The sequence below is a fragment of the Pan troglodytes genome, chromosome 18 (genome assembly GCF_028858775.2).
Source record: "Pan troglodytes isolate AG18354 chromosome 18, NHGRI_mPanTro3-v2.0_pri, whole genome shotgun sequence".
Taxonomy (NCBI): Eukaryota; Metazoa; Chordata; class Mammalia; order Primates; family Hominidae; genus Pan; species Pan troglodytes.
This window is the reverse complement of record NC_072416.2, coordinates 13,851,452-13,872,948: the sequence shown is the minus strand read 5'-3', so window position 1 is coordinate 13,872,948 and position 21,497 is coordinate 13,851,452. Positions and strand designations below refer to the sequence as shown.

Here is a 21,497-nt window from a genome sequence, read left to right as displayed (position 1 = left end):
GACCTGCAAAACTCATCAAACAGCGCAGCTGGTGAAGCGGGGGCCGTGCCGTGAAGACAAGCCTGTTGGTTAACATCTCCTAGTCGCTGTTGATGTCTGTCTCCGGTGGCAGTTCCCTGCTGTGGTTATGCTGCAGGCTCCAGAGCCAGGCGGCTGGGGTTCAATCCGGGCTTGGCCTCTTGCTGGCTGTGTGACCTTGGGCAAGTCACTTCACTTCTCTGGGCCTCTGTGACTAATATCACTGACTTCACGGGGGTGTCCTGAGGATTAGCTGAATGAGTATAAGTGAAGCACATGGAACAGCTCAGAGAAAGTGCCTGATAAACAGCTTTTATTATCCACTGTCTCCATACACTGTATAGACACACACACGGGGAAAGTCCCTCCAGGATGTGCATAGGGACTCCTTTTTTTGTTCACTTCTGTGTCTTCAGGGCCTAGAACAGTGGCTGGCACACAGCAGGTGCTCAATAAATGTTTGTGGAATGGAAGGAGTAGGGGAAGGAGGCGGGGAGGGAAGGAAGGGATGGGAGGGAACAGAAAGTCGGCTATTTCCCAGTGTGGGGCATTGATTCTGTTGCTCTGTGTTTGATTCCCTTATCACATTGCCATGCACCGCTTTGGTTAATTGAAAAACACTTGTCTTCAAGGAGAGCCAGCAACAGAGCAGGGAGGTGGCTTGCAAGCTGTGATGGTCTTTCAGTTCAGGCTGGCCCCAAGACACCCCCACCATGGCCTGCTAAGATCCCCAGAGACCCCCCTCTCCCGGGCCAGGGCCGGCGGTGGCAGCTGTGCGGCGTGTGGGCAGCTAGAGAGGTGACAGGAAGCTCAGCAGGACAGGCTGTTCCCAGCCTACCAAGAACCTCGAGGCGAGAGGACAGGCTGTTCAGGGCTGAGATCTGCATGCTCCCAGCCCCTCCCGCCCAGGGGAAGTGTCATCAGCATCCAGGGCGGGGACCTCTGCCCTGGCCTGGAGATCTTGTTGCTCTTCTGATCTCTGTGAGGAACTCGGCCCGCTTGCTTTCCAGGAACTGCCTCCTGCAACCGGCGGGCAGATGGTTCACAGGGAAGGCCGGGGGGCCCAGCCCTGCCTACCTCGCACCCTGCGCTGGGCTGCTTCTGACATGCCACTCACCTCTCTGGGCCTCAGCTTCCCCACCTGCAAAACAGAGAAAATAAGGCACCACATGTAGGCATACTGTGAAGATTCAGAGCAAAGTTCAACTTTTTTTGTTTTACCATTAATTACTTTATTTATTTATTTTTATTTATTTATTTTCCTGAGATGGAGTCTCACCTGTCCCCCAGGCTGGAGTGCAGTGGCGTCATCTCGGCTCACTGCAACCTCCGCCTCCAGGGTTCAAACCATTCTCCTGCCTCAGCCTCCCGAGTAGCTGAAATTACAGGTGCATGCCACCACACCTGGCTAATTTTTGTATTTTTAGTAGAGATGGGGTTTCACCATGTTGGCCAGGCTGGTCTCGAACTCCTGACCTCAGGTGATCTGCCCGCTTCGGCCTCCCAAAGTGCCGGGATTACAGGCATGAGCCACTGCACCCAGCCCCATTAATTACTTTAAAACAAATGGTGGCATCTAGGCACAGTGGCTCATGCCTGTAATCCTAGAATTTCGCAAGGCTGAGGTGGAAGAATTGCTTCAGGTCAGGAGTTTGAGACCAGCCTAGTCAACGTGGTGAAACCCCATCTCTACTAAAAATACAATAATTAGCTGGGTGTGGTGGCACACACCTGTAATTCCAGCTACTCGGGAGGCTGAGGCATGAAAATAGCTTGAACCTGGGAGGCGGAGGTTGCAGTGAGCTGAGATCATGCCACTGCACTTAAGTCTGGGTGACAGAGTGAGAATCTGTCTCCAAAAAAGAAAGAAAGAAAGAAAAAGGTGGTAAAATACACATCACGTAAAAATCACCAATTTAAAGTACAGTTAGGTAGCATTTAGTACGTTCACAGTGTTATATAACCATCAGTCTAGTTCCAGAATGTTTTCACCACCCTAAAATACAACCCCATATTCATAGCAGTCACCCCCCCAACCGCCCTTGTCCCAGCCCCTGGTAAACCCTAATCCACTTCCTTTTTCTTTTCTTTCTTTCTTTCTTTCTTTTTTTCTTTCTTTCTTTCTTTCTTTCTTTCTTCCTTTCTTTCTTTTTCTTCCTTCCTTCCTTCTTTCCTTCCTTCCTTAATTCCTTCCTTCCTTCCTTCCTTCTCTCTCTCTCTCTCTCTTTCTTTCTTTTTTTGAGACAGATTCTCGCTTTGTAGCCCAGGCTGGAGTGCAGTGGCGCCGTCTCAGCTCACTGCAAGCTCCGCCTCCCGGGTTCACACCATTCTCCTGCCTCAGCCTCCAGAGTAGCTGGGACTAAACGGGCCCGTCACCACGCCCGGCTAATTTTTTGTATTTTTTAGTAGAGACGGGTTTTCACCGTGTTAGCCAGGATGGTCTCGATCTCCTGACCTTGTGATCCACCCGCCTTGGCCTCCCAAAGTGCTGGGATTACAGGTGTGAGCCACCATGCCCGGCCAACCCTAATCCACTTTCTTCTTCTGTGGATTTGCCTATTCTGGACATTTCATATAAATGGAATCATACAGTAAGTGGCCTTTTGTGTCTGACTTCTTTCACTCAACATATTTTCAAGTTCATCCACTTTATGTAGCATGAATCAGTCTTTTATTACCATGATTCCTACAATCCATTCATTACTTAAAAAAAAAAAAAAGGACTTCAAAAAGTGTTTATCGGCTGGGTACAGTGGCTCATGCCTGTAATCCCAGCACTTTGGGAGGCCAAGGCAGGAGGGTCGCTTGAGTCTAGGAGTTTCAGACCAACCTGGGTAATATAGCAAGAACCTGTTTCTACTAAAAATACAAAAATTAACCAGGTATGGTGGTGCATGCCTGTAGTCCCAGCTACCAGGGAGGCTGAGGTTGGAGGATCGTTTGAGCACAGGAGTTTGAGGCTGCAGTGGGCTACGATGGTGCCACTGCATTCCAGTCTGGGTGACAGAGGGAGACTCTGTGTCATAAAAAAGTGTTTATCAAGGGAAAACACAATCACTTACATGCACGCATCTGAGTGTCCAACTTGGTGAGTTCTGACATAGTTGTATGCCCACAGAGGCACCACCCAGACTGAGGTCCAGGGCTTCTCTAGCACGGTCCCTCAGACCCTCCCCACCTCCTGGCCAGAGGCAGCCCCTGCTCTGACTTTTGTCACTATTGATGAGTTTAGCCTGTTGCTTCAGATGAGTGAAAGCGGACAGTGGGGATGTTTTCTAGCTCATCTCATTCCCTCAACGCCATGTCTGTGAGTTTCATTCACATCGTGTACGGCAGGAGTTTGTTCTTTTGCATTGCTGAGTGGTATTCCACTGCATGGCTGTTTCACACTTTATTTTTATTGTATTTTACTTTTTTATTGAGAAGGAGTCTCACTGTGTCACCCAGGCTGGAGTGCAGTGGTGCAATCTCAGCTCACTGCAGCCTCCACCTCCCGGGTTCGAGTGATTCTCATGCCTCAGCCGCCTGAGTAGCTGGGATTACAGGCACCCGCCACCACACCTGGCTAATTTTTGTATTTTTAGTAGAGACAGGGTTTCCCCATGTTGGCCAGGCTGGTCTCGAACTCCTGGCCTCAAGTGATCCGCCCGTCTTACCCTCCCAAAGTGCTGGGATTGCAGGTGTGAGCCACTGCGCCCGGCTCCTCTTTCACACTTTATTTCTCCATGACCCTGTTGGTGGACACTGGATTTGTCTCCCCTTGGGGGCTATCCTGAGCCATGCTGCATGTGCAGGCCTGTGGTGGGCAGGTGCCTCGTTTCTCCAGGTTTTTGCCCAGGACTGGGATTGCTGGGTATAGGGTATGTGTATGGTTAGCTTTTGTGGACACCGTTCATATTTCAGATGGGTTGAATGACTTCCATTGCCCATAGTGGCACCTGAGAGTCGCTGGGCTTCCCCATCCTGAACAACACTCCGTATGGCCAGCCCTGCTGATTTTCATCCTCCTCTTGAGGGCCACTGTCACTTCTTTAGATGAAATAAATATAATGATGAGAGAAAATAGCAACATAAATAGCCAGAGTTGATAATAATAGGTGGCTAATGCCTTCCACCACCCCAAGCCCTGGGCCAAGCACTCACATCACAACCATCCTAGGAAGTCCAGTGATTACCCCCATTTTACCCCCATTTACCAAGGCACAGGCAGGGCACGGTGGCTTATGCCTGTAATCCCAGCACTTTGTCAGTCTGAGGTGGGAGGATCACCTGAGCCCAGGAGTTGGAGACCAGCCTGGGCAACATAGTAAGACTCCATCTCTACTAAAAATAATTTTTAAAATTAGCTGTTGTGCACCCTTCGTCCCAGCTACTCAGGAGGCTGAGGCAAAAGGATGGCTTGAGCCCAGGAGGTCAAGGCTGCAGTGAGTTATGATTGTGCCACTGCACTCCAGCCTGGGCAACAGAATGAGATCCTATCTCAAAACAAAAAACAAAACAAAACAACACAAAACAAAACACCGAACAGAAACTGAAGCACAGAAGAAGAAGTCACATGGGCTGCCGAGGTCACACACCCAGCAGAAGGAGCTTAGTCTCGAGTTGAAAAACCTCAGCCCACCTGGACCCCGGCCCCGACTCTGCCCTGACACAGGGCCCAGCAGGCTGTGGTTTGGGGATTTCTCAAAAGGACCTTCTGGAGCTCTGTATGAGAAGCATAGATGGAGAATCCGACTCTCATCCTGCAGCCCCTCTCACACTCACCACACACCCATACACACTCAAGCATACACACACTCACACAAATGCATTCACACACATGCTACGCCCAAACACATTACACCCTCGCAAACACACACCATACATCTCATACACCACACACTCTTATACAATATACATATGCCATGCATTCTCACACACACGCTTACACACTTCCACACTCGCACAAATACCCCGCATGCATATATTCACATATCACACACCTACTATGAACATACACCACACATTCCCTTACACTCAGCCTTTAGAAAGCACAAACTAGTCTGGAACACTTCTATACAAAAGGCAGTGGCAGGCTGGGTGCAGTGGCTCATGCCTGTAATCCCAGCACTTTGGGAGGTTGAGTTAGGAGGATCACTTGAGGTCAGGAGTTCAAGACCAGCCTGGCCAACATGGCGAAACCCCATCTCTATTAAAAATACAAAAATTAGCCAGGCGTGGTGGTGCACCCCTGTTATCCTAGCTATTCAGGAGGCTGAGGCAGGAGAATCGCTTGAACTTCAGAGGCGGAGGTTGCAGTGAGCTGAGATCATGCCACTGCACTCCAGCCAGGGCGACAGAGTGAGACTCCGTCTCAAAAAAAAGAAAAAAAAAAAAAAAAAGGCAGTGACAGGCAAGGGGACATTACTTCAAAGCTAATCCCCCCATTCCTGCTCCCTCCTGTATTAAAATCTAAGAAGGGTCCTGTGGAAAATACCCCCAGTGGGCAGCACTGGTGACTTCTGGGGGGCTGGGGATGTTCCACCAACAGCCCCACCAAGTCTGCAGTGCTTGTTACCCCGTGTCAGCCTGGGTACTGGCAGCCTTCTCTGGATTATCTCTCTTGACTGTCATCATGTTGGGTCCGGTCCGAGATAGGATGTTATCCCCATTTTGCAGAGGAGGAAGTTGAGGCCCAGAGCAGGAAGTCACTCGGCCTAAGGCTCTTGCTCAATCTTGCATTTACAGAGAGAGGCTGCATTTGCCTCTTTGCTTTCATATCTGTCCTCTTGCTCAACTCTGTATGGTGAGAACCAACATATCCTAGGCCTCCTTGCCAATTGACTCTCTACTGAGTTAAACAAATGGGAAGCCTGGTGGGAGGCTGAAGAGTGAGAGGAAGGGATAAACATGGTATTTCTCCCTCTTTCTGCTTCAAGTGGCATCTTTGCAGCAGCAGGGACTTCTTTGTGGCTCCAGCATCCCTGGCAAAGTCTAGCCTTTGGAACGGTTCAGTTGCCATTCCTGCATTTCAGATGGCCCCAGCTCCTGGGCTCTGGTAATACGGGGTCCTCCGGTTTTCCCTCTTGCACTCCGGGTGGTACTGGCTTCCTGCTGATGCTCATCTCTGGTAGTCTCATCATTCATGTATCCATTTCCCTCTGTTTGAAATACCTGATGTGGTTTCTGTTTCCCTGAGTGGACCCTAATGGACATGCAGCAAGGCAGGGATTTGAACCCAGATCCTGTAACTCCTGAGACTCAAGCATAATCATTCTGTGACACTGTCTCTTAGTTGAGCCTTCCCTTGAAATTGTCTCCAGCTCCAGAGATTGCCCCATGTACATGTGTCTCTCACCTCCCTTTTGTCTACTAGAGCTGAGTTGCAATACCACTTATCACCAGTAGGGAGAAACCCATTCGGTGGCAAGTGCTCTGGCAGAATTTCATGTTTAGAAAGCTTTCCTCCTAACCTGTTCCTCAGTTGGATCAGAAAGCAAAAGTAAATTTAAATTTAAAAGAAAGGTCTCCTCCTACTAAAGGGAGTAATAGCTTCATTTGTTTGTTAACCAGCAGGGTAGTTAACTGTAAGACCATCTGGCCAGTTGAGATCCTCAATGAACAGAATTCTCAGCAACAGTGGAGAGTTTACACATTCCTCCCTGCCTACACACCATTGGCAGGAAGAATGGATGCACAGTTTTCCAGCGGTTTTTGCCAAAAATAGCTCCCAGAGGACCCAGGCATGGAACTTCTGATCTATTTCAGTGTATTCTTTGGGTCTAGAAATTTCTTATGGCTGAGCTTGAAAGTTCGACACAATGAGTTGTTTCCCTCTTTCAGCAAGCAACCCATGTAGGAGGGTGGGTCTGGAGCCAGAAAGACCCAAGTTAGCATCCAGGTCTTTCAGTCACCTGCTGTGATGCCTTGGGCAAGTTGCTGAACCTCTCTGAGCTCTGTTCTTCTTCTCTGTAAAATGGGGTTGATAATACTTGCCCTGCAAGATTCTTGGGAGAATTAAACGAGCTAAAGTGTATAAATGCTTGCTATACATTAAAAAAAATGCTCATATCCTTTATTCTAGTTTTTTATGGTTTATTTCTGTTCCATGAAGACTAAGGCCTCAGCTGGGGAGGGGGTCACTCAAAATGTCTGCAGACTACTTCACTCACATGTCTGGTGTCTTTGTTGGCATGACTTGAAGGGTGGGTGTCACCATCACTGGGGACAGTGACTGATGTGCTGACATGTGGCCTCTTCAAGTGTCTTGGTCTTCCTTTCAGCATGGCAGCCTGAAGGAGTCAGACTTCTTAAGTTGCAGGTAAAGGCTCCAAGAACAAGTCTTCCAGCAAACAAGATGGAACTGTATGACATTTTATGACCAAGTCTCAGACATCCCACGGCATTACTTCTGTAATACTCTCCTGGTTGAATTCATCAAAAGCCCACTCAGTTTCAAGGGGAGGAGATATAGATTCCATTTCCTTTTTTCTTTTTCTTTCTTTCTTTTTTCTTTTTTTTTTTTGACAGGGTCTGGCTCACCCAGGCTGGAGTGCAGTGACATGATCTTAGCTCACTGCAACTTCTGCCTCCTGGGTTTAAATGATCCTCCCACCTCAGCCTCCTGAGTAGCTAGGACTGCAGGTATGTGCCACCACGGCCAGCTAATTTTTGTATTTTTGGTAGAGATGGGGCTTCACCATGTGGCCCAGGCTAGTCTCAAACTCCTAAGCTCAAGCAACCCACCTGCCTCAACCTCCCAAAGTGTTGGTGTAACACCTGGCCTAGACCCCACTTCTTAATCCAAGAAGTGGCAAAGACTTCACAGCTGTGTTTTCAAAGCACCACCCCTTTCGACTAGGCCAGTCCATCCCAGAGTATCACCCCATCAGATATGGGAAATAATGCCTCTGCAAATCAGATGGTCACTGCAGACCTGATGGTAACAGCAAATGATCAGGAAAAACCCAAAGGTCCATCAATAGTGGGCTGGGTAAATACATCATGATGTTCCCACACAGTGGAATACTATGCAGTTTAAAAAATAGGCTGGGTGCAGTGGCTCATGCCTGGAATCCCAATATCTTTTGGGAGGCTGAGACAGAAGGAGCACTTGGGCTCAGGAGTTCGAGACCAGCCTGGGCAATATAGTGGGGCCCCATCTCTACAAAACATTTTTTAAAAATAATTAGCCAGGCATGGTGGTATGCACCTGTAGTCCCAGCTACTTGGGAGGCTGAGGTGGGAGGATCGCTTGAGTCTGGGAGGTTGAGGCTGCAGTGAGTTGTGATCGTGCCACTGTACTCCAGCCTGGGTGACAGAGTGAGACCCTAGCTCATATAAATAAATAAATAAATAAAAACCAAACAAGGTTATTCTGTGTATATTGATATAGAACCATTCTGAATGCTATTGTGCAGTGAAAAAAGGCAAAGTGCAGGACACCGTGTGTGCTAGGCAGCCTCCAGATGACCCACAATGATTCTCACCTCTTGGGGCCTAATGTTGTCCTCTCCCACATTAACTAAGACTGACCTGTGTAATTAGGAGGATACAGTGGAAACATGTCTTCCAAGGCTAGGTCATAAATAATATTGCAGCTTCCACTCTGTCCTGTCTTGGACCACTTGCCCTGACAGAAGCCAGCTGCCATGTTGTGAGGACACTCAAGCAGCCCTATTGAGACATCTATGTGGTGAGGAGCTGAGACCTCCTGCCAAAAGCCACATAATGAACCATCCAGAAAGTAGAGCCTCCAGCCCAGTTGAGCCTTCAGATGACAGCAGCCCTGGCCAACTGCTTGACCACAGCCTCAAGTGACACTGAGCCAGAATCACCCAGCTGAGTTGCTCCCAAATTCCTGCCCCTCAGAAACTGTGAGATAAAAAAGGTTTATTCATATTTCAAGCTGCCAAATTTTGGGCTAACTTGCTATGCAGCAATAGCAATAGATAATGAATACAGTATGTACATGGATTCGTCCATTCTCACATTGCTATAAAGAAATACTAAAGACTGAGTAATTCATAAAGAAAAGAGGTTTAGTTGGCTCACAGTTCTGCAGGCTGTACAGGGAGCATGGTGCTGGCCTCTGCTCAGCTTCTGGAGAGGCCTCAGGAAACTTCCAATCATGGCAGAAGGCAAAGAGGGGGCAGGCATGTCACATGGCGGGAGCAGGAGCAAGAAGAGATGGGGGAGGTGCTATACACTGGTAAATGACCAGATCTCATGAGAACTCACTCACTATCACAGGGATAGTACCAAGAGGGATGGTGCTAAACCATTCAGGAGAAATCCACTCCCTTGATACAATCACCTCCCACCAGGCCCCACCTCCAACATCGGGGGTTACAATTCAACATGAGATTTGGGTGGGGACATAGATCCAAATCATATCAGTATAGTAGTCTAACATTTGAGTAAATGTATTAAGTATTTCTGGAAGGAGGCCGGGCCTGGTGGCTCATGCCTGTAATCCCAGCACTTTGGGAGGCCGAGGTGGGCAGATCACCTGAGGTCAGGAGATTGACACCAGCTTGTCCAACATGGGGAAACTCCATCTCTATTGAAAATACAAAATTAGCTGGGCATGGTGGCAGGCGCCTGTAATCCCAGCTACTTGGGAGGCTGAGGCAGGAGAATCATGTGAGCTGGAGGGGTAGAGGTTGCAGTGAGCCAAGACCACACCACTACATTCCAGCCTGGGCGACAAGAGCAAAACTCCATCTCAAAACAAAACAAAACAAACAAAACAAACAAACAAACAAGCAAACAAAAAATGGCTCGGCGTGGGGGCTCATGCCTGTAATCCCAGGACTTTGGGAGGCCAAGGCGGGCAGATCACGAGGTCAGGGGTTCGAGACCATCCTGGCCAACATGGTGAAACCCCATCTCTACTAAATTAGCTGGGTGTGGTGGCACATGCCTGTAGTCCCAGTTACTCAGGAGGCTGAGGCAGGAGAATCGCTTGAACCCGGGAGGCTGAGGTTGCAGTGAGCCGAGGTCGTGCCACTGCACTCCAGCCTGGCGACAGAGTGAGACTCCATCTCAAAAATAAAAAGTATTTCTGGAAGGAATTGAGGAAACTGGTATCAGAAAGGGAACTGGGGTGGCTTGGGGACGACAGGGGCCAGCAGGGAAAGAGACCCTCTTATCTCTTTTGCATTTTGAACCATCTTTTTTTAAAAATGAACTAAATGTCAAATCAATAAATAAAAACGAAGTGCTGGTTTTTTGTTTTGTTTTGTTTTTTGTTTTTTTTTTTGAGAAGGAGTCTCGCTCTGTCGCCCAGGCTGGAGTGCAATGGCGTGATCTTGGCTCACTGCAAGCTCCGCCTCCTGGGTTCAAGTGATTCTCCTGCTTCAGTATTCTGCGTAGCTGGGACTACAGGCACCCGCCACCACGCCCGGCTAATTTTTTGGTATTTTTTAGTAGTGACGGGATTTCACCGTGTTAGCCAGAATGGTCTCGATCTCCTGACCTCGTGATCCGCCCACCTCGGCCTCCCAAAGTGCTGGGATTACAGCCATGAGCCACTGCGCCCAGCCCAAAGTGCTGTTTTTAGGCAGCCCCTAGTAAGTAGCAGCTGTGATTATTCATGTCACAAGTATTTCTCAAGCTGCCAGAAGCTTCCTGTGTGTATATGTTGGATAGACCTGCAACCTTCATGGGTTTATGAAGAATAAGGTAGGCCCAGGGCTGAGAGGTACATAGAAGCCCCATCATATACTAGCTGTGCGCTAGGGGTGGGCCACTTAACCTCTCTGAGCTTCCATTTCCTACCTGAAAAACAGGGATCATGGATAAAGTCATATGGGCCACGTGTTCAGCTATACGCCAGGCATGAGGTAAACACTTAATAGATTTGACTGTTATTATTGTACTTTTTTTTTTTTTTTGAGATAGGTTCTCCCTCATCTGGAGTGCAGTGGCACAATTGTAGCTCACTTCTGCCTCAAACTCCTGGGCTCAAGCATCCCCTCCTGCTTCACCCTCCCAAGTAGCTAGAAGCACACCACCATGCTTGGCTAATTTTTAATTTTTTTGTAGAGACAGAGTCCCGCTATGTTGTCCAGGCTGGTCTCGAATTCCTGGCCTCAAGTGATCCTCCTACCTTGACCTCCCAAAGTGCTGGGATTACAGGTGTGAGCCACTGCACCAGCCAGATTTGGTTGTTTTTATTAATAAGGGCCAAAGATCCTGTCTTGGGCAAGGAGAAGGGAGGAACACACCGAGCCCATTGTCGCCACCCGAGGAGGTGGGCTGGAGTAGGTGGCCCATGGGGGAACAAAGCTTCCCAGGATAGAAGGTGGGCAAGGGGTTATGAAGGCACCAAAGAGAGAAAGGGAGACTCCACCTGTGCACCCAGCACCCCTACCCCTCATCTCTCCCCATGCAGTATGGTGGGAGGGCAGCCCTGACCGCAGGGAAATCCACGCCTGCGCCCCTTCCCCCACCACCTGGCCTGATGGGCAAGTGCAGAGCAGGAGGCAGCTCACACTCAGAAGGAAGAGGTGCACCCTCTCCCAGGGCCCCGGGTGTGTGCTGGGTGCCACACAGCCCTGCGTTCCAGCCCTCCCTGAAGGACCCACACTAGGACAGGGCAGGACAGGGACCCACCAACCATGAGGCAGCCCCTGGAGGAGTGGGAGGGTCAAGGGGTACAGGAGGAGCTGGGGATCCCTGAGGTTGGGGGCTGCCCTGGGTGCTTGGCTCTCTCCTCCTGCTGTGCCAGAAAGGGTGCTTGGGTGACAGGCACCCACATGCCTCCAGATTACAGGGTACCAGGGCATGGCAGCAGGGTGGGCCTGGGGAATTCCCACATGGCAAACCTGTGCATCAGCCTGGTAAGGCAGAAGGGGTGTCAGGAAGCCAGGCTGTGGCTCCATGTCACTGCACGACCTCGGCAAGTCGCTTCTGCCCCTGTGCCCGGCTCTCCCGAGCTGTCGAGTGAGGCGTGGCCTCTGGGCCCCAAGGGGTTTACGGGTTGCCTGGGAGCAAGACAGAGATGAAAGGACAGGTTGGCAATCCTGCCTGACTCTGAGGATGACTGGAGATGGTGCCCCTTTGGGGCAAGTCCCTGCGGAGGCACCTCCTGGCCTGGCCAGGGATGTGGGGGCCCTCTGCCCATGACTCACGCTTTCTGGGACTGACATTGTCCCCTGGGAGGCGCTTGCCAGGAAGGGCCTGATCTGGCCCTTTCTGCCCTGTGCAGATGTCTCAGCCTTAGCTGCGCCTGGCCCAGGCCAGGAAAATGCTGGCCGGCTCCGCCCCACGGCAGGGAGGGGGACGGCGCTGAGATGTTGGGGGCCTTTCTTCTGGACAGTGAACTGCATCTGTGCTCAGCTTGGTCGCTGCCCTGATGATTTTTGGCAACACGAAACTGATATAACCACTTGTCCTCAAGGAAACTGCACCCTGAAGCCCTCCCTCGATCTGAGTCAGGGATCCCTGTCTGATGCGTCCCGTCTCGGGACTGGCCACCCTTGCACAAGTCAAAAGCTTGTGCAAACGCCTTTCCTTCTTCTTCTCTCAGCCCCCAAATCTGAAGTCACTGTCCTTAGTGCGTGTTCCCTAGAAGCTGACCCTAGACAGGGGTTTGGTGACCATGACATGGTGCTGGGTCACCCCGTAGGAGTCCTGATCAGGGGCAAGGGAGCTGGAATTTTATGCCCACCGCATGTGATTGGTTAAGGGATCCCCCCCTTCTGCCCTCTGGGCAGTGCATGAATTCCTGGGAGCTTCTGCCTCTCCAGGGGTTGCAGGCAAAGCTGATTCCAGCAGCAAAAGATGGCGCCTGACTAGAAAATATAGGTAGCTGCTGCTGGCAGAGAAAGTTCCCTGGGGGGAGGGGTAAAGGGATGGGGGCTAGGGGAGGAATCTGGGAGGAGCTTGGGCAGCGCCTGCGAGAGCAGCCGAATGCTCTCCATTTGACCTCTATTTCTGGAAAACATTTGCCTCTCTCCCTTCCCACAGCCGCCCTTATCTGTCACCAGGACACCCAGGAGTTTCCTAACTAAACTCCCTGCAGCTCCATTAACTACTACCTACCCAGGAGCAGAGGGACTTTCTAATGCCTATCTGAGCCAATTTTCTAGATCAAGCCGATTTTCTAAATGCCAATCTAGCCACTCTAACTGCCTGCCCTCCGGTGGGCTCCCCCAGCCCTTAGAGGTCACAGACTCAGCCACCCCCAGGCACAGGGAGGTGCCATGAATGAATGAAACCAGGGTGGCCACTGCAAGCCCATAGCCCTCCCCAGATACCTGTTTGATGGACACAGCAGTTGAGAAATGCGCCTCACCTCTGAGAAGATGACATCATAAGTGTGATGATGGACTGGTGTGGTGCAGCGGTAGGGGAGTGGAGGGTACAGGTCCCGTTCAAAGGAGGCAGCCTCTGCTCGCCTCCAGCAGATGGTTCTTGCAGGGCTGAGGGACAGCATGTGCGAAGGTCCTGGGGCAGGAGCGGGGCACAACCACGGGAGATGCAAAGGAAGGCCAGTGGGGCTGGAACACTGGGGAGGGGCTGGGAGGTGGGGGTAAAGGAGGGGTGAGGGGCCTAGACCCTGCACTGACAGCAAGCCAGGTGGGCTGGGGGGCAGAGCAGTGTGATTCACGCCAGAGGAGATCAGGAGATCACCTGTGGTGTGGGCAGAGTTGGGATCATCGAGGAGGGGCCAGGAGACCAGATGGGAGGTTTCTGCCATGGATGGTCCAGGTGGGAGATGAGGAGGTGCGGACCCGGGCGGTGGCCTCAGGGAGGAGGGGATGAACGGGCTCAGGGTGTGGTGAGGAGGCCTTGCTGAAGGGCCAAGTGTGGAGCCGGGAATGGCTGTGGCTGCATGTCAGTGGACTCAAAGGCTGGAGGCTGAGAGAGGGAGCCATCTACTCCAGAGTGCATCTCACTGCTGCTTCCAGGAGCCCTCAGGGCACCTGGGCAAAGACTGTCCTGGAGGGTCGTAGAGCCCCTTGGGGAGGGTAGGAAGGGCACCCGGGCTCCCACCCTGTCAGTAAGGTCAGATCAGCCCCACATCAGTTCTGGGGTGCAGGGGGAGGGAGAATAAAGAGGAAAAGGACCCAGGAAGCACTACATGGTCCAAGAAGGGGCTGGGCACGGTGGCTCCCGCCTATAATCCTAACACTTTGAGAGGCTATGGTGGGAGGATCACTTGAACTTCAAGGAGTTCAAGAACAGCCTGGGCAACACAGTGAGACCCCCATCTCTACAAAAAGTTAAAAAAAATTGTTTTAAATAGAAAAGCTCCAAGAAGGGGTGGAATCCCTAAAACATCTCCCACGCTGCACACCCAGGTGCTGGTGCTGGGTTTTCTCACTCACCTGCAAGGTGGTGTGAGGGGGGCTGGAGTCCGCCATTGCAGGCTGAGGACTCAAAAGCTTGGAGAGGGAAAGGCCCTGCCCAAGGCCACCCAGCTAGAGGGAGAGGGTGTCATCCCCAGTGCAGCCATGACGCCCCCATCTCTGCTTCCTCTTAAAGCCATTCAGAGGCCGCCTGCCCCCGCCACCAGCCCCCTGCCCTTCTGTCTTCAGCAAGCCCTGGCCACAGTCGTGACTTGCCTGAGACTTTCCCTGTCCTGGCCTTGCAGGGTTTGGTTCTGATTCTCAAAGCAAAATGGCCTCCTCTGTTGCTAAAATGTCTTCTCGGAGGATGGCGGGTTCCCAGCGGAGCTGTTGTGGGCACTAGGGCAGGAAGGAATACACAGGTGGTGTACCAAAGAGCTGCTTACCATCTTCCAGGCTCTCTGCTGAAGGCCGTGCGTATTCCCCATTTTTTTTTTTTTTTTTTGAAACGGAGTCTCCCTCTGTCACCCAGGCTGGAGTGCAGTGGCGCGATTTCTGCTCACTGCAACCTCTGCCTCCTGGGTTCAAGCGATACTCCTGCCTCAGCCTCCTGAGTAGTTGGGATTACAGGTGCCCACCACTACACCTGGCTAAGTTTTGTATTTTTAGTAGAGATGGGGTTTCACCATATTGGCCAGGCTGGTCTTGAACTCCTTACCTAAAGTGATCTACCCACCTCGGCCTCCCAAAGTGCTGGGATTACAGGCATGAGCCACTGCACCCAGCCTGTGTTCCCCATTTACGGAGGAGGAAATGAAACGCGGTGAGGCGAGGAAGCAGACACAGACAGAGCCCATTGGAGCCCTGGGCCCCTCACTCAGTTTTTAAATTGTGTGATTTGGAGGAAGAAGAAAATCAAGTACCTTATGCAACTCTGTGTCCCAAGTTTTCATCCCTAAAATGACCCCACAGGATGGTTTCAGGATATTCTTCTGCGCCCGAGAGATGAGGCTCAGGGGACTCTGGGGGATGAGGCTGGTGCTGTTTGGGGTGCAGGGGTGAGCCCCTGAAGCAGCATCCATCCACTGCTTCCTGTGGCCAAGCTCCTTGCCCAGGGAACTCCTGGGCTGGCAGGAGGTGGCCGGGTGCCCTGTGTCTCCTCTCCCCATTTTCCCAGTCCTGTTGACTTTTCCTCCAGACCCCAGCTGTCCCATCTGAGTCCTTCTTTCTGTCTAGACAGAGGTGGCCCTGGCTGTGCCTCTCCTTTGGAACCCATGGCCCGAGGGGCATGCTTGGCAGTGGTATGGAGTTGACAGACCTGCTTTCTATTCCTTTTTTTTTTTTTTTTTTGAGATGAGTCTTGCTCTGTTGCCCAGGCTGGAATGCAGCAGTGATCTCGGCTCACTGCAACCTATGTCTCCCGGGCTCAAGCAATCTTCTTGCCTCAGCCTAAGTAGCTGGGACTATAGGCACCCACCACCATGCCAAGCTAATTATTGTATTTTTAGTAGAGATGGGGGTTTCACCATGTTGGCCAGGCTGGTCTCAAACTCCTGACCTCAGGAGATCTCCCTGCCTTGGCGTCCCAAATTGTTGGGATTGCAAGCGTGAGCCACTCAGCCCAGCCCTGTTTTCCATTTCTGAATCACATCTGCAAGTCTGTGTCAGCTTAGCTGGGAGGCAAGGGCAAAAGTCGGCCCTGGTGGGGAAACCCTGAGAACGAATCAGGGCTGTCCAAGTGTGAGGCAAGTGACATGTCCAGGCAGTCATGAAATTCCAACCTCACTTCCTCTTTTTTTTTTTTTTTTTTTTTTTGAGAGACAGGCTTTCACTCTGTTGCCCAGGCTAGAGCACAGCAGCACAGCCTTGGCTCACTGCAGCCTCGAACTCCTGGGCTCACGGGATTCACCTGCCTCAGCCTCCTGAGTAGCTGGGACTACAGGTGTATACACCACCACACCCAGCTAATATTTTAGCTTTTGTAGAGACAGGGTCTCATTATGTTGCCCAGGCTGGTCTCAAACTCCTGGGCTCAAGCGATCCTTCCACCTCAGCCTCCCGACGTACCAGGATTACAGGCATAAGCCACCATGCTCAGCTCAACCCCACTTTCTTATGATCATGGTAGGTCACCCAAGCCTTCAATGGCTCCCCAGGGCCAGTCACACTGAATCCCAGGTCTGCCCTTGCTCATTGCCGCTGCCTTGATCTTCTTTCTGGCCTCCAGGACTGTCTGCTGGGACCATTGCAGTAGTCTTTTGCCTGGTCTCCTACTCTCCCAGTCTTGCCCCATCTGGTCTAGCTTTTCCTCCTAGCAGCAGACTGAGCTTTCTGGAACCCAAATCTGACCACGTCCCACCTCCACTTAGAGTATGTCACTGGGTCCCACTGCCCGCAGGCTGGCATCCAAGCTTGCTCTCACCCTGGCATTCAGGATCAGCTGCCTTGGATCTACCCCCTGCCAACAGCTCCCCACCGAACCCCACACTCTGACCCAGATGAGCCATCATCCCCAACACTCCCTGTCGTGTCCCGGAAGCCTGACCTTGACCCTGGTCAGCTGTTTCCCACACCCCGAATGCACTTGCTGTCCTTCCCATCAACATGGGCTCCTCCTTCAAGGTTGGTCCCAGTGGTTGTCCCCAAGAGGGGCCTCCAGGATTCTTAGTGACAAGTGACAGAATCCAAATGTGGCTCACTCAAGCAGAAGAAAAGGTATTAAACAGATATTGGGGTATGCAAAACTCCCAGGAAGGCAGGAGGATCCCATGGAAAATGGGAGCCAAGACGTCACCCCTATTCCTACCACAGAGCCAGCCTGGTGAAGTCCTTCTTCTTCACAGCTGCCAGGAACTCCATGTGGCCCAGGCTCCCTCCAGAAAGAGTCCTGGACAGGACAAGCCTCCAATTCAAACTCCAGAGCAGGTGCCTCTGATTGGCAGAGTCCAGTCACATGCCATGCCCTAGCTGCAAGGGAGGCAGGGAAAGTGGGTGTGGACTATTTGGGCTCCTCCCATGGAAGGCGGGCTCTGCTTGCCCATTGTCCTATGTGGGAGGAGTTTCCTAACTCTGGGGTGGGAGTTCAGGGAGTTAGGGCTCATAGACTAAGGCTCTGTGCCTCCCCAAACCTCAGCATTCCCCATCTCAAGAGAGGCACAGTCAAATATCTGGTCACTCAGTCCTTGACACAGCCCTCTGCTGCACCCCAAGTCCACAGGTTCGACTTCCTGTGTGTGTCTTGCACCCATGGGCATTTCCACATCTCTGCCTCCTTCTCTGTGCAAGCTTCCGTGATGAGTCTCCCGTGCAGTGGAGGAGACAGTCACTAAAATGATGAGGACAGCCCAGTGTGATACATGCTGTGATGGGGACATGCAGGGAGCCTAGAGGAGGCACCTGGTCCAGCTGGGGGCATCTGGGAAGTCTTCCTGGAGGTGACACTGCTGAGTGTTGGAGAAAAAATAGGAATTATAGAAACAAAGGTGTTAGGCCTTGTGCAGTGGCTCACACCTGTAATCCTAGCAGTCTGGGAGGCCAAGGCGGGCGGATCACGAGGTCAGGAGTTCGAGACCAACCTGGCCAACATGGCGAGACCCCATCTCTACTAAAAATACAAAAATTAGCTGGGTGTGGTGTACATGCCTGTAATCCCAGCTACTTGGGAGGCTGAGGCACAAGAATTGCTTGAACCCAGGAGGCAGAGGCTGCAGTGAGCTGAGATCGTGCCACTGCACTCCAGCCTGGGTGACAGAGTGAGACTCGGTCTCAGAAAAAAAAAAAAAAAAAAAAAAGAGAGAAAGAAAGGTGTTGGAGGCATCCTCTCAGGCTGAGGCAACAGCTTTACAAAGCCACAGAGGTGCAAGGGGGAATTCCAAGGAGTTCTGGCATCACCAGGGGTAATGTGTGAGGCAGAGTTGTCAAGAGATGAGACCACTCAGGGTGGAAGGTACCCAATCACTGCTGGCTTATGGGGCCTGGCTTTGAGTGAGGGCTAGGTGCCAGGGCAGGGGAGTGGCATGGTCAGATGTGAGCTGAGAACGACCCCTAGGAGAGCCTGACCTGGGGAGCAGCCAGGGGTGTGGCAGGACTGTGGGGACCAGGAGAGGGACTTGACCTGGAAGACTCAGCTGGCTTCTGGTGGCAAGCAGAAGTTTGCCACTGCTGCTGCGGCATGTCTGGGCGAGGCAGAGAGACGTGGGCAAGTCCCTGGCCCAGTCTGGTGTCCTCAGTTTCCTTATGTGTAAAGAGAAGGGTGTGGTGATCTCCAGGCCAGGGGCTGAGAGCCATTGAGGCCACCCACTTCCTGGTCCTGTCCGCCCCACTCCCACGATGTACCAGGAGCAGGGGATGCAGTGACAAGAAGTGGAAGCCACAGCCCAGCTCTCATGGGCAGTGGGTCCGGGAGTAGACATGCAGTGATGACCTAGGTCTGGGCTGAAGAAGCTTTTCCCAGCAGTATGTAGCCCAGCACGCAGGAGAGATGCACCAGGAAAGGGATCTTAGCCGTTGACAACTGCCCTCCCATAGCAGCCCCACTGGGGCCAGGTTTCTTGGGACAATCGATGCCATCATTCCGGGAAGCCTACCCCAGGAGAGGCCCTGATTTCCCCCCATTTGCATAGCCACAGTAACAGGAAACAGGACTCACATTGCCTCATCAGTGCGGGCTGGGCCAGGCCAGGCCAGCTCAGGGCTCAGCTTGGATGTCCCAGCCTGGGCTGCCTCCTGGACAGCTGGCAGAAGCCCCATCTGGGCACTCCATCCGGTGGTGGCCAGATAGGTGGCCCGGGAGCTCCAAGGCTGTCCCCAGGCCCACCTGGATGTCCGACATGAAGGCTCCAAGCAACTCAGCTACATCCCCTGGGAAGGAAGGGGGGCTGTCAACAGTGACAGCTGGGTGCTCTATTGGGGTCAAAGTGCGCCGAGTTACTGCCAAGCTATCCTGGTTCCCAGAAATGATGTGTAGAACTTCCTGCCGCAAGGAGTGTGCCTATCTGCTACCTGGCCCCCCTCCATCCTCTCCCAGTTTCCCCCAGCTCCCTTCCAGAAAGCCAGGCTTTCAGCAGGAAGAGTGTTTCTCGGATGCTGTTCACTGGGTGCTGGGTGTGACCCAAGGCTCCACATGCTGAGCTGGATCCAGAAACCAGGAGTTTGGGGTGCAGAGAAGGGGCAAGCCTGAGTTTAGCCTCATCAGAGCCAGGTGCCCCTGGAGCCCTGGACCTCATGGGCCTCAGTCCTCCCACATCTGCCATGGGGATACTTGTGACTACCTCTCAGCATTGACAGGAGGCACTAAAAGGGAAGGCGCTGTAGCAGTGCTGGTGACTGCGATCCTAGCACTCACGTCTGCCTTAGTCCCAATGCTCCGGCCGTGTTGGGGCAGCTATTGAAAGAGAAGCCAGATTTCAACATTATATGAAGAGACAACGTGGTGGAAGGTTAGCCCTGACCAAGACACCCTGTGGACACAGCCTGACCTGGGTTCGGATCTTGACTGTGCCACTTGCTGGCCATATGATCCAGGGTGAGCTCCTCAGCTTCCCTGAAGCTCAGTTTCTGCATCTGTAGAATGGGAATGAATAGTGATGCCCATCCGTTAGGGCTATGGTGAGGAGTTGATGAGACACTACATGAAAGAGACCCGAGAAAAGGGAAGGTGTGGTTGAGGGGGTCACGAGCCCACCGAGAGGATGTAAAGCTCAACCCTATATCGGTTCCTGTGGCAGAGGCTGGGGTTATGGAAATGAGCCCCCGTGGCTGTGTTAAATCAACCCCCCAGAGAAGTCAGAGGCAGTGAGGAGGCAGGAAGCACTCGGTCCTAGACTAGGGATCCAGAGGACTAAGGAAGGCAAATGCCTGGCCAGGGACATCTGAGGAGGCTTCCTGGAGGAGGGGATGTCTGAGCTAGTGTCAAGGATGGACAGGTTTGGCCACCAACGTGAAAGGTCACATCCCAGGAGAGCAGCCAGCTGGGGCAAAGGCAGGGTGACCAGTGTTTCTCTGCAGGCGTGGGAAGGACAAGCCACGTGGTTGAGAGATCACCCACTGCCTCCCCCACAGACCCCTGACTCCACCTCTCAGAGCCCTGAGCCTCCAGTCATGGGCACAGCCATTCTCTCTCTCACTCCAGGTCTTCAGACCCCTAGCAATGGGGATGCCCCCTTTCCTGGCATCACAGGCAAAAGTGGTGGCACATACCTGGTGGTATGCACCCTGTCCTTCTCCATGGGCCCCTGCTGTTCCTCCTCAGCATCATCGTTGCCAACACTGTAATTTGTAACTATTTTCTGGTCATTTTTCTATGCAAATAATTTTTGAATGAACAAAATGGGGTTATGGTTTCCACACTCTTACAACTTGCTTTTTCCTCTAAGGATACACATGCCATGAGCATTTTCCCAGGGAAGCAATACTCCAAATCACCATTTTATTTTATTTATTTTATTTTGAGATGGAGTCTCATTCTGTCACCCAGGCTGGAGTGCAGTGGTGGCTCACTGCAACCTCTGTCTCCCGGGTTCAAGCGATCCTCCTGCCTCAGCCTCCTCAGTAGCTGGGATTACAGGCATGTGCCACCACGCCTGTTTTTTGTTTTTTTTTTTTTTTTTGAGATGGGGTCTCGCTCTGTCGCCCAGGCTGGAGTGCAGTGGTGCAGTCTCAGCTCACTGCAAGCTCTACCTCCCGAGTTCACGCCATTCTCCTGCCTCAGCCTCCCCAGTAGCTGGGACCACAGGTGCCTGCCACCACGCTGGGCTAATTTTTTGTATTTTTAGTAGAGATGGGGTTTTGCCGTGTTAGCCAGGATGGTCTTGATCTCCTGAACTTGTGGTCTGCCCGCCTCAGCCTCCCAAAGTTCTGGGATTACAGGCGTAAGCCACCGTGCCCGGCCTACGCCCGGCTAATTTTTGTGTGTTTAGCAGAGACAGGGTTTCACCATGTTGGCCATGCTGGTCTTGAACTCCTGACCTCAGATGATCTGCCCGCCTTAGCCTCCCAAAGTGCTGGGATTATAGGTGTGAGCCACCTCGCCTGGCCTTCAAATCACTATTTTAATGGCCCCATGGCATAGATGGACTGTCATGAATTTAACCAAGTCTGTAATCTCAGCAAACATTTCTTCAGGAGGGTAAGATGTGTGCAGCCAAGAGTACAAGGGTCCAGAGTCCTTCGGTTTTGTTTCTGACTCCACTTTTTTGTGTT

At 52.1% G+C, this 21,497-nt stretch overlaps 1 long non-coding RNA gene across 2 annotated transcripts; it reads right to left on the bottom strand.

Moving 5' to 3' along the window:
* Positions 1-315: 315 nt before the first annotated feature.
* On the bottom strand, positions 316-20,849 carry LOC104002516 (uncharacterized). Of its 2 annotated transcripts, XR_010152268.1 has the most exons (11): positions 20,496-20,773; positions 19,775-19,859; positions 19,568-19,680; positions 18,946-19,157; positions 18,412-18,530; positions 17,104-17,264; positions 14,574-14,696; positions 13,301-13,452; positions 11,829-11,987; positions 1,136-1,159; positions 316-1,038 (listed from the first exon to the last, which is right to left on the bottom strand). It is a non-coding gene; the product is annotated as an uncharacterized LOC104002516 (long non-coding RNA). The 2 variants fall into 2 exon arrangements; XR_008539743.2 differs by having other exon boundaries at positions 13,301-14,696; positions 19,775-20,849.
* Positions 20,850-21,497: the final 648 nt, after the last annotated feature.